This window comes from Protopterus annectens, chromosome 9.part0, assembly GCF_019279795.1.
Source record: "Protopterus annectens isolate FY-2018-M chromosome 9.part0, PAN1.0, whole genome shotgun sequence".
Lineage (NCBI taxonomy): Eukaryota > Metazoa > Chordata > Ceratodontiformes > Protopteridae > Protopterus > Protopterus annectens.
Window position 1 is genome coordinate 1,263,962,528 of NC_056743.1, and position 13,396 is coordinate 1,263,975,923.

The 13,396-nt window shown below is 40.0% G+C and overlaps 1 protein-coding gene across 2 annotated transcripts in view; it reads left to right on the forward strand.

The window, feature by feature from the left end:
* The window catches only part of LOC122811984 (proto-oncogene Mas-like), a 265,201-nt gene that overhangs the window by 168,908 nt on the left and 82,897 nt on the right, over positions 1–13,396 (forward strand). The window lies entirely within an intron of this gene.

A 13,396-nucleotide genomic window follows, 5' to 3' on the forward strand; every position in this document is an offset into this window, starting at 1 on the left:
ACATGGGCATCCTGAGGCAATGTAACAATTGTCGTATGCACACTGACAACTACTTAATTCTCGAACAGACTAACACAGTATGTGAGAGATGTAGTTAAACATTGACACTGGAGGCTAGACTGTCATATACAGATACAAAACCAACAAACAGGTTGTCAGAAACTCACACATATCACTCACAGCATCCGCAAAGAACCACACACATGGACCCACATATGCAGAGGTGCTTACATGTAAGTTACCCAACCTCAAAGGCCTCTTAGACACAGTCCTCAGAAACTCAGCATGTACACCAACAAGACAAATCCCATCACAACACATAAAGCCACATCCAAGCCCATAAGGAGAAACACAACACATCTCAATATTCTGGTCATAGGAGACTTCATTATGAGACACACTGATGTCCCTCTTACCACGCTGGATAAGAGGAAGGTAACAGTTAGTTTCCTGAGAGGAACCAGTATTTGCAGATCATGCAAGCACTCAGATCACTTACCCTTAAGCACCAGTATGACTCAGTCATAGTCCACATGGGTGTGAATGACCTAAGAGGTGCCTCCTTGGACTACATGAAGAGAGACACAGCTAAGCTGTTAGAATATGTGTCACAGGCAGGTATGACCCTAGCACTGAGCAGCATTTTACCAGCTCCAAGAATGATGACACAATACCAGTAGAAAATATCTACTTTAACCATTGGCTGCTGGTGTCATTCCAAAGGGGTCCAGTATTTGTCAGCAGGCCCTGCTGCTTTGCCAGAGATGGTCTTCACCTCTCACTTCTAGGCTTTCAGATATTGGCCACAGCATTATCTACCCCTATAGTGCCTTTTTTAGGCACTGCCAAACAGACAAACCTTCCAACATAACAAAGCTACTCATGACAAGTTAAAGATGTTACTGCTCAGTGCTAGGAATATTAACAAGAAACTGCACTCCCTGGAAGCTCTGTTCACTTTGGAGAATACGTACATCTGTGCAGTTACTGAAACATGGTTCAAAACTATGGATAGCATTCTGGCAGTGCATGGTTATAATGCCTTTTATACATTCTGACCACCCTCTGAACATGAAAGAGCAAAAGGTGGAGGTGTACATAACTACATAAAGGATAAGCTCACCTCAAGGCAGGTCAAACAAATAAAATGCTAGAGCTACCCCCTGTCCAACTAACCATGGGAAAAAAAACATTAGCATATTCTTGCTAGCTACAGGTCCCCCACCATTAACTAGGAAACCCATACATCATATCTGAACTGAAGTTGCTAGAATCACTCACCATCCAGCCTAATATCATATTCATGGGAGATTTTAACTACCCCTCCATTAATTGGGAGGCATACATGACCACTAACATGCAGGCCCAAAGATTTCTTGACTTTGTAAATTCAAATGGAGCAGCTGATCTGCACTCCCACTAGGGGAACATATATCCTAGATCTGGGACTCACAAATATGGGAGAGTGCTGCAACCCTCACTAGTGTGATGTCGTCCTCACAAAGCGGTGTCCCTTGAAAAGAGGTAAAACTAGTCTCCCCACCTAACTCAAAAACTTTAAGAACTTCTCTAAGGTGAATTACCTTCTATTAAGGGATGGCATAGGTAATTTCCAAGCTCCCTCAAATCCAGAAAACAAAGAAACCTATGTAGAGGCATACATGAAAGCCCTGTATCACCATATGAACAACTGCATAGAAATGACAGTACCAGACTGAAATTAACCCAGGTCAGACCTCAAAAACAAGCCACACTGGTGGGCCCCTGGTAAGCTGTACAGCAAATGAAAGAAAATCCTGTTCAAAACTAAGAGGGAATGTCATAACAGGGCAAAAAGTCCCTCATTAGTCTAAACAAGTGAATCAGGGAACTAGTCAAGTCTCTGAAAGCAGACTTTGAGGTAAAAAATAGTTTCCAAAGCTAAGGATAACCACAAGGCATTTTTCAGTTATGTCTGCAATTTGAAGGGCAAAAACCCAACAATGTGTGCAATTAGTCTTAGATGGCATCATCTATACTCAGCCAGAAAATACAGCAAATCATCTGCTGGCAAACAAATTCAGCCCATATTTCACCTTCCCATCATCCCCAGTTCTCTCCCAAAAAATGCCCTCCACCACTCTACTGCTAATTATCAGCAAAGAGCAAGTTGCCATTGCTCTCTCTAAAGCTAGAAGCACAGCTTTGTTGGGGCCTGAGGATATACTAGGTTGCCTCTTAAACAACTTAAATCGGGAATTATCAGGCCCCTTAAGATCCCTATTTAAACACAGCCTCCAGACTGTCTCTGTCTAGATAGTTTGGAGAACAGCAATGGTCATTCCTCTGCCTAAAGTGGGACCATCTACTGACCTATGAAATTACAGAGCCATACATTTGACTAGTCTTATATGTAAGGCCATGGAAAGAATAATCATGGACCTGATAAATAATGACATAGGAAGCCTCAAAACACTGGACCTGACCCATTTTGGCTTTGTCAAGAGCAGGTCATGTCTACTGAATACAGTGGATTTCTTTGAGAAAGTCACTAAGGCCACGGATGAGGTTAAAACAGTGCATACTGCCTACCTTGACCTGGCCAAGGCATTTGACACAATTCCTCACTCAGGTATTATAAATAAACTCATAAAATTGGGTGCAAACCCCTACATCACCAGATAGATTTGTCAATTTGCTCACTGACATGATACATGTGGTTAAAGTGTTTGAATCCAGATCCAGCAAGATGCTTTTTACTAGTGGTGTGCCACAGGGCTCAGTGCTGGGACCACTCCTGTTCAGGCTAATGTGGAAGGCCTCTGGATAACAAAGTCTGCAGACGACTAAAAACTGGTTGCAGTTATTGAATCCCCCAATGATGTAAATATCATTCAGGATGGTCTAGATCAGACAAGTGATTGGTACCAGAACCATGACCTGAAACTAAATGCAAAAAAAAAAGCATTATGAAACCCTTTGGGAAGTCAAATATCCCTGCAAACTACAACATCAATAGCACAGCCCAAAGAATAGACTCAGAGGTGAGCAATCTTGGTATACAGATAAATAGTAGCCTGAACTTTGACCACCATGTGTCCACAGTGGTGAGGAAGTCCTTCTCTGTGGCACAACTAATAAGTAAAGGTATGACATCCATTTCCAAGGAAATTATAGTCCTGTTGTATTCTGCCCTCATTAGACCAATAATCAAGTACAATACGCCATTTGGCATGTACTTGACTAGGCACTAACAGCAGCTGAAATTACATCAGGGGTTCTTCACATAGAAAATACAGGGTGTAAACAACATGTCCTTTGTGAATAGACTAAAAACCCTATCCCTTTATTCTGTCTCCTGCCAACTATTAAGGAGTGACCTATGCCTGACCTACAAGACAGTCACAGATCCAGACCTGTTGGAGCTGCTACACATCCTCAAGTCAAACAGCATGGTGATCACCCAGTCTAGGGATCTAAACTTAGTCAGTGACTCAAAAAAATATGCTGAAAAGACAGATTTGTGCTTCAGAGATTGTCCCTTTTTTGGAACAAGCTTCCTATTCACATTAATCAGAGCCCTTCCCTGGCCCTCTTCAAATGCAGTCTGGATCAATGGATAGAGAATTGCAAATTCACACATGGGGTAGTTCCTGTGCTCCTTATCGAGAGGGGCAATCTGTAACATACTCAATGCACAGGCACAAATCCATGCCATCAGGGGCCATATATTGGGTAAAACTGAGTTATATTGTGACACCATGGACCATTAGCCTGGTAATATCATATGAACCTATGAACCAAAATCAGCATATCTATTTTATTGTTATTAGAAATTAAACTCAGTGAAGTCTGTTCAACAGAATTCAAAAACTCCCTGTAATGTATGTTTCATAATTTGCATATTTATTGTTTCCATTTGTATTGCATTTCAGTATTGTAAAATACTGTGAACTTGTATGCAAATCCAGCCATCAAAACTTATCAAAGTGCCACTGCCATTCTGTTTCTAGCATTCAATTATTTACCTCCATGAACTTAGTTAGCACCCTTGCTCTATTGAATTCACTCACTGCTAAGTCCATTCCCTGTTACAATATCTCAGTATTGTATGTTTCCACTTCCTCATCATACTGTTCCTTCCCACTTTTCATGACTTAGTCATTCTACTGTTTGCTTGTTTTCTGTCCTTCCCTTTATTTTTCATATTATTAAATCATATAAGATCCTCACCTGTACAAAAGCTCATCATTTCTAACCCTACTACCTCTCTCTGTCTATTTCACTTTCTTTCTCTGTCTCTCTCTGTCTATCTCTGCCTCATTAATTTCCTCCTTTATATTCTTCTTCTTCCTGTATTTGTGCATCCAATCTAGTCATTTTCAGTTTTTAAACAAAGTAGTCCCTTAGTGGAGAATTTCTTCACTATGAACATGGTTAATCCAAGGTGTTGATCTTCTATTACATCTTAATGTGTTGATAGTGTCTGGCCTTACAGATACTGCCTTCTGCATCATAACTACTTAGAACTATTTTTATGTTTCCATTCTTAACTGTATAAGTTATAGAACATCAATATTATAGTTCACTGTAAATCTCTACATTTTCATGGGTTACTTCTGCAAAAGATTGAAGAAGCTGAATTTCGTGTACCCAGTTTTCTGAGTTTATGGCAACAGATTTTTGTTAAGGCCTCATCCACTTCATAAGTAGAAAACATTCTATGTAATGCAAAGAGAGTGTTGAATATACTCTGAAACGGAGAGAAAATTAACCTTGGAATACATGAGAAACTCATTGCTTTACTAGGTGAAACTTGTGCTGATACATACATTGCAGTTCTGTTGCCTGCAATCACTAGAAACCTTCAGGGATAATTATCTAATCGTGGATAATTGAAAGCTGTAACTTATCTCATACTGGCACACAAATGGCAACCATAAACCTCTCAAATGTCCCAGATTTTTAGGGAAGCTCCTGATTTTGGTTTAGAATTTTGCTTGATCCCTCTTAAGAAGTTTTGAATTTGTGAGACACTTGTGAAGATTACAGTAAGCAAACCAAGTTGGACATTAAAGTCTTCCAATTCTTTAGAAAATTCATGACAAGATAGATCCTATTGTCATATTAGTAGCAATTTTTAATAAAGTGTCCCCTCAATTGTAAATTTTGTCCTTCATTACTTTTAACTGTAGCGCACCCGCAGGTGTAGCTGAAGAGATATGGGTTCCTTCCTACCTGACTCTGGTGACACCCCTATAGGCCCAACACACCAAGGTGGCAAAAGGGACAGATTTTATTCTAGGTGACACATCTAGTTTAAAAAGGCAATAGCACAACCATGAATAAATTATCTTAACAGTAAACCAGTTATCAATAAAGCAAGGTGAGATATGCATGCAATAAAAACATGCATTCACCCTCTTCCCCAGAACTCAACAGAAGAAAGTCTTGACATTCAAACATGCACAAAGAAGGCAATATAATTGAGGAGTAAAGCTTTATAATACAGCAACACAAACACGGCCCAACACACCAAGGTGGCAAAAGGGACAGATTTTATTCTAGGTGACACATCTAGTTTAAAAAGGCAATAGCACAACCATAAACAAATTATTTCAACAGTGCACCAGTTAGCAATAAAGCAAGGTGAGATATGCATGCAATAAAAACATACATTCATCCTCTTCCCCAGAACTCAACAGAAGAAAGTCTTGACATTCAAACATGCACAAAGAAGGCAATATCAATGAGCAGTAAAGCTTTATAATACAGCAATACAAACACGGGAAAAAATTAAATGTCATTAAGCAATAAGAGAGTCATAATACAACAATACAGATATGAGAAAATGCAATGCCATTGAGCAGTAAAGATTCTTTAAGGCAGCAGTACTAACATGGCAAAATGCATTATCATTGAACAATAAAGATTTATAGTGCCACAATACAAATATGAGAGAATGCAATGTCATTCAGCAGTACTAACACCCTCTACCCCCTTGATCAATTCTAAACAGATCAACTATGAAACATTCTATTATACCCTGTTCACTGGCCAGTGACTATTTACAGTCTTGCTGCCTGCATGATGGGACCCAAGTTGGAGCTCATATGGATCCCAGTTATTTGTAATCCACAAAGCATTTAGGTGGGGGGGGGACCACAATCTTATAAAAATATAAAATGATGGCCAGAGCCTCTCACCACTCCATTGAGAATATCCTCGTGACCAGGCGCCATGGTTCCTCTTATGAGAAAAGTTGAAAATCACCTACCAGAACTCTGGTAATCATCTATGGCATCTCGGTACTAGGCCCAAGGGAACTCCTTTTCTTGATGAATCATAGCAGACTTCTCTCCTGATTCCACAAAATACCATCATCCAGGATTTCAGTCAGAGACAGACACAATCTGCTTCTTCATTTCCCTGTCCCAAAGCACTAGCAAAGAAAATCCAGTCATGCTGCAAGGCCCTTTTCCCTTCAGGTTCATGTTTCAGTCTTCCCTCCTTCAGCTAGTGCTCCAGTCCCTTCTTTCACTTTTGAAATTGACTTTTATATTCCATTAAAGAAGCGCCACCTTGTGGTGGCATGGAAAACTACAGTCTATTACTTCTACAATGAAATACAGTGGGAGCTACATAACTATAACCATAAGTCTTGATTTTTGAAGCAATGAGGCTTCAGACAGTCCATGGTGTCACAATAAATGAAATCAGTAAAGATAAAATTGTACCTGTGTTACAAAGAATTATGACCGACTCGTATTCCCAAAATGGAGTCAAGAAATGTCTTTTATTTAAAGTGATTTGTCATACTTTTTAAGTGTTAAGGTTTTGTTCTGTATGCATTGCGATAGCAGTATTACTTACCATAGCTGAAGTTGTGAAACTCTGTCCTCCAATGTGACATTATGTTCCGTAAACAGTGTTAGAGTAGACCTGGAAATACTGGATTGTGGCAGGTTTTTTCCGACACTTGCTTTTATTTTTTTTTCCTGGACTTGAACCATGACATGATAAAAACAATGTGAATGCATTCACATTCTGATTTTGTAATCTAATCAGTACTGCACTGAGTGTTTTATTGTTTTGCGTGGTACTACCTTTTAAGATGTTACAGTTAAGTTTGTGCAGTGATGAAATAGGTTATATCCATGTCATGTATTGCAGTGGTGGATCTACTATGAAACTAATGAAGCTTAAGTTTCAGGGCCCCTAATCCTGGAGGGCCCCTAAAGCAACTTTTTAATGAGTGAAATTTTCAACAAAATTGGTGGAGTTTTTTTAATTGTTTGTTATTAAAATAAGGCTATTTTAGTGACGGAATCATAAGTCAATGGGCTTAAGTATTTAATATTGACCTTAGAAATTCTAAGTTAGAATATGCTCTAATGCCCTTTTTATATGACCTCAAAATGCCCCTGTAATTGGTCAAATTTCAAAATGTTCTTGGAGGCTTGCAGTGTCTGGTCCCCCAGCTGTATGGGCTCATTGAGCTCACCAGAATCTGCATTTTAGCAGTTGGATCCTTGAATCCTTTGTTGGTACATGGCTTAATAGTTCTACAGCTCAGCCTCAGCCCTTAGGCTAGAACCAATCAGAACCATAAAGACATCTGAATTCTCAATTAAAGCTGCACTCATCTTGCTTGTGCATTTTTTCACCTATTTATCCCAATGAGCCCCCTCTGATGACCTTCTTCCGACTTCTTCTCTAGCAGAGAATGAACCAACACTTTTTTTTCCGATCATTGATATTGGGTGGTATGATTTTCTTTCCTTGAAATTTTCTTTTTCTGCATTTTTAGTAAGTTTTCGATTATATCTTTGTTACTGAATAGTGTTAAAGATGTATTGGTCAAGGTGTGCTTATAAGCTTGGTCCATAGTTAGCATGGCAGCATGATATTTGTATGTGCATATTTCTGCTGTTTCTTTAACCAGTAACTAGTGCTCCAGTTCCTATATGTACTGAGATATTTCTGTTTTCTAGCATGAGATTTTTATATTTTGCTTATTCAAACCTGGCCTATTTTTCATTTACAATATTTCTAGTGGTAGAATTCTTTGTAGACAGTTCAACTTATGTTGAAGTATTCACGTGGGTCACGTCGAGGGTAATGCCTTTACAACAGTTTACTCAAGTCATTTTTCCTTGTGGCATCTTTGGTCCTCCCCAGCACCATGCAGAGGAACAGAGACAAATCAGTAGGAAGAGCTTCCATCCCCTTAACCGCCAGATGGTATGTAATATCCAGTGCATTATTTATAATGTGTCACTGCACCAATGAGCAAGTTCCCCTATTGCACACATTTGTCACATGTCTGACCTATTCAAAGCTTCTGGTGAGGAGATTTCTTACAGGATCATCTCATTAGTAAGTGCACGCATATGGTAGGTAGACAGGTTTATACACATAGGTACCACAGATGCTATGAGCAGGCCACATATAATATGATTTTGTTTTGAATGGCAAGTAATCCCAGATATGCCCTAGACTCCTGGTTGATAACCCCTTGTGCAGCCCTCAGACCATGAAGGAAATGACCTTTAATGTAGCACAAGCTAAAGCATGTAACACAGCTATGCAGGTATTTAGTCTACTGAAGAAATGCTTCATTTGCCTAGATTTGTCAAGAGGGGCACTGCAATTTAGTCCAGATATTTCAAACAATATTGTTATTAAGTGTACCTTGCTGCACAACATGGCATTGTGCAAACAGATGAAGTGGCAGGTGAACATCTTGACAGGGCCTTCCATGGCAGCTGTTTTAGAAGAAGGAGTGCAGGGTGGAGAGGTAGATGAAGCACACACAGCAGCAGTACCACAGCCAAGGCAGAGGTGAGTGCAATAAACTGAAGAACAAGCAAAGATGTGTTGTCTGATGCATAAGTATTGGTCATGGCAGAGACAACAAAGAACAAAATGATACATACATTATCACACCCATGGTATAGAAGCCTGTGCATAGACTGGCCATGCTGTGTATCTGACTTCAGCACACCCACACATGTTTTGTGTTGGGTTGTGCACAGGTAGCATCACTTGTACAGGTGAGAGGTGAACACAGTGAAAGGTGACTGCAGCACTATGAAATTAGTTATGGGTACAAGTGGTGAACATACTTTGGAAGGTTGTACAGAGTCAGGGATCTTCCAGTGGTGGGTTCAAGCCTTCATGATGTGATTATTGGTACTGTCCACTGTATTGGCTTGTGGGGGGGTTTATATGCTCTATGGTAGGGAAGGATTAGAAATATAGAACTGTGAGAGTTTACTGTGATGAGGCACACCTTGTGCTGTTGCTGATGGGCATTATTACCCACAAAAAAGGATGGTAAAACTCTGTGGCAACAGCAGGAAGTAGAACTGAGAACATGCACATGCAGACAGGTAAGGGTCCCAGGTGCTGAGCCAAAGGGACACCATTTTGTGGACTCAGGTAATAGTGATGCCATATCACCAGTCTGACTTGGGACAGTCTGTGGCTCTCCTCTCTGTATCCAGACCCACAAGTGGTCATAAAATGCATGGTCTGCTAGGTCAGAGTGGACAGTAGTTATAATGTGCATCATGGTGGCACCTGTGGAGGATCATTTGCTATCAGTGACCTCAGGAGCACTTGGAGTTCTCTGCCTCTATAGTCTTTGTAACTTTGAAGTTGGTGAGCATTCAGCATGCTACCGAGCACAGCCACCATGTCCATTATGATGACAAGGTTGTGAGTCCTCATCTGTGGATGGATCACTGACCTACACACCTGCTGTTTAACGATGTGTGTCATATCTGTATCAGTGATAGACTGGGAGCTATGGCACTGCCACATTCCATCACATCCTTCTTCTATACTGGGTTATGCCCGTGCCAGAATCTGTGAGGGTTGGGGTTACAAGTGGAGCTCATGATGGACTTCCAAGTGCAGGATGTCTGTCAACCTCTGTCTCTAAAGGGATGTGGGTGATTCCTGCCCCTGTAGTGTTGAAGACACTACTAGTATGCCTTTGGACTGTGCCACTTATATGTTGCCATTTTCCAACCACAGGTGCCATACTGATGTTAGCTCTATGTTTTCCTTTTGTGTTGGATCATCCATTGGTGGAAATGTGAAAGCATGAACACATAACATATAACACAATGCCACTTGTTAACCCACACGTGTATGTCTCTGTAAACAGCTGCATACTGCATGCTGTTATGAATAAAATGTACAGCTATAACACACACTGTAGGCATAAATTGTCATGTAGGTTGTTACAGTTATGTACCACAGGTGCTCAAAGGCACTGGAACCATAGGGCAAGGGGGGTAAGCACCCCCACTTTAAATAAAGTCATAAACTGTGCCTCCTGCTCCTGGCTCAGATTTTTTTTTAATAAAGAAAGCTGTGTCAGAAAAAAGAGAAACGGGACATCAGAATAAGAAAGCTACTGTATGTGTGTTCCCATGTATGTGTGTGTGTGTGTCTAGTTGTCTGCGAGTATCAGTGAGTGCATGTATGTCAGTGTTTGCAAGTGCATGCGACTGTAAGCAAGTGCATGTGTATATGCAGATATGCATGCGAGTGCATGTGTATATGTGAGTATGTGTGAGTGTATGTATAAGAGAGTATGCGAGTGTGTGTATGCAAGTGTGACTGTGCATTAGTACATGTGTATATGCGAGTGTGCCTGGGTATTGCATGTGAGTGTGTGATTACATCTATATGACTGTGCACGAATGCATGTGTATATTAAGCATGAGCAAGTCCCTGTAGATGAGTATGTGTGAGTATGTGTGGGCATGCATGAGTGTGCAGATGGTTTGGAATCAGACTCTTATATAAGGGAGGTTGCTCCAGAGCACATTATTTTCTAAACTTTAAAGCATGCATACCTCTCAACTGTACAGATTTTCACCTCATATTTTTTGGTCTGTTCTATTTATAAAATTTGTGGTTTTCTAGCAAATTAATGAGAAGTGAAATCCCTGAATAATGACATGCACTTGAGTTTCAGACTTCATTTCCTTTGGAAAATGCATGCTAATGCAAATCCTGTTATTCTAGCAACACTTCATGTTTACAAGAGCAATATTTAAAACCTGTCCCAACTTTTGGCCCTTTATCCCGCCATTATTTTAGGCTTTAACCAGATTTCTTGCACTAAAAGGTTGAGCAGTATTCACAGCTATTCCTGTTAAATAATTATTCATTTTATTGAAATACTTCTTTTTTTTCAGTTAAAAAAAAAGATGGCAATGTAAAATTCAGCAAATGTTACTCAACAAATGCATTTATTTTATTTGTCTTTGTTTACTGGGAAAGTTTGACTGACTAATACCCATTTTCAGTGGAAGCCCCAGTGAGAAAAGTTCCATTTGCTTACATTGGACTATGCTAAGCTCCAGTAAAAACACAGAGTAGTTACACTTTTGTTTACATTTATGCACAAACAGTAGTTACATTTATGCATTGTAAGATTTTACAAAGGTGGAAGTTACTAAAGAGAAACCCCACGTGCAACTTAGTGGATTGTACAGGCAGCAGTTATGTATGCAAATTGTTCTGTCATTTCAGTGAGAGGTTGAGAGTATTTGGAGAGTATCATATGGTGAACACAAGGTCTTAACCCTGTGATGAGCATGTGAAGGACCATGACAGGGTAAGATGTTGATTAAGCAGTGGTTTAAAACTATTGAGTCTGTTGGAGAGTTTTATTTGTGTTGGGTAACTATTCCAGAGTTTAGCAATGTATTGGGAGTACAGTGAGTCTCCTGCAACATTATTTGACTTATTTGTAAGTAATAAGAATTTGTTACTAAAACGGAGGTCCCTTGCTGGAAAGTAGGGCAGTAATAAGTTTTCTAGTGTAGGGCATTCTTCTGGATGATGAATGAGTTTGTATGCTGTAGTCAGTTGTAACTACATTAGACAGTTGTGCAGTTCAAGCCAGTTTCATTGCTTTAAGCTATGACAATGGTGGGTCCTATGAGGGGGATGTTGGCACATTTAGCTATTTTATTGTAGCAGGAATCATTTCTGTGCAAATCCATCCTGTCAGGAAACCAGATGTTTTTTTATTGTAAAGCAGCAACTTCAAGTGATTATAATATACCAGTGCATGGGAGGTATGGTGGTTTTGACCACAAAGAAATACTATTTTGGAGTGTTTAGTGCAGCTCAGGCAACAGACATGCAGCAGTTGGAGAGACCACATAGGTTCCTGACCAAGAAAATCCAGGGTCTCAAACACCTATCCTATACAGATAGCCTAAAAGCCCTGTCCCTCTACTTAGTGTCATCCAGACTGCTCAGAGGTGACCTGTGTCTGGCATACAAGGCCATCTCAGACTCAGCCTTGATGGAGTTGGTGCATATCCATAAGTCAAACTCCACTCGCGCAACCCACATGCAAAGCCCCAACCTGGTCTGTGACATTAATAGAACTTGTTGGCAGGATAGATTTGTGTCCCAGTGACTATATCTGTGGAATAGACTCCCTCTGCATGTCAAGCAGAGTACCTCTCTAGCCCTCTTTAAGAGGAACCTGGACTAATGGATGGGAAACAGAAAATATACCTCTGGGATCCCACCTGTGTCCCTGATGGACAGGGAAAACAGGTATTGACTTTGTGGGAACATGGGTGACATTCTTGGCTAGGCTTATAAGGGCCTCCAGTCCAATAGCTTAGTATTGTCCTATGAACCTATGAACAATCCCCAGTACAACAGTCTTGCCACATTATTATGCCTTTCTGCATGCAGGCCTTCTGCCATTAGTATATCACAACCAGCAATGAGGTGTGCATCTCTTTCCAATTCTGTTTTACAAAACATACATTCTCCCCATGAGAAAGATACAATGGTGGAACCCAACGAGGATGAGCAGGCAACCAGGAATAATCGCCAACAACCAAACCAGCATACAACCCGATGAAGAATATAAAATCCAAAGGTGCAATAATCCAATTTCTGTTTATTGTGACAACAACAACGAACGTACAACGAACATGACCTAAGTTTCGTTCAAAAAACTAACTTCTTCAGATAAATATCCTTGGTCAAGCACCTTACTTATATACATTGCTAAACATTTAATTGCTTCCACTTAACCCACAATTAATCACATTGTTTAAATCAGCTGTAATTAAAATCGAAAGGCGCTGTACGCATATAACACTAAACTGTATTCATTGTAAAGCGTACTGAGTAACTTCATCGTAACCCAACACCCAGACAAAGTTGTAACATGTGTATTTTACGATGTATATTAAAATAATTATAAAATGAGCGTATGCATAAATGTCATATATATAAAGAAAATGGTGAGTGATGAAGAGGAGTTTGAGAAGGAATTGATGTACATATCAAGTTTATTTCAAAATAGAGGGTATCCCTCACAGCTATGCAGCAAAATATATAATGAAGTGGTGCATAA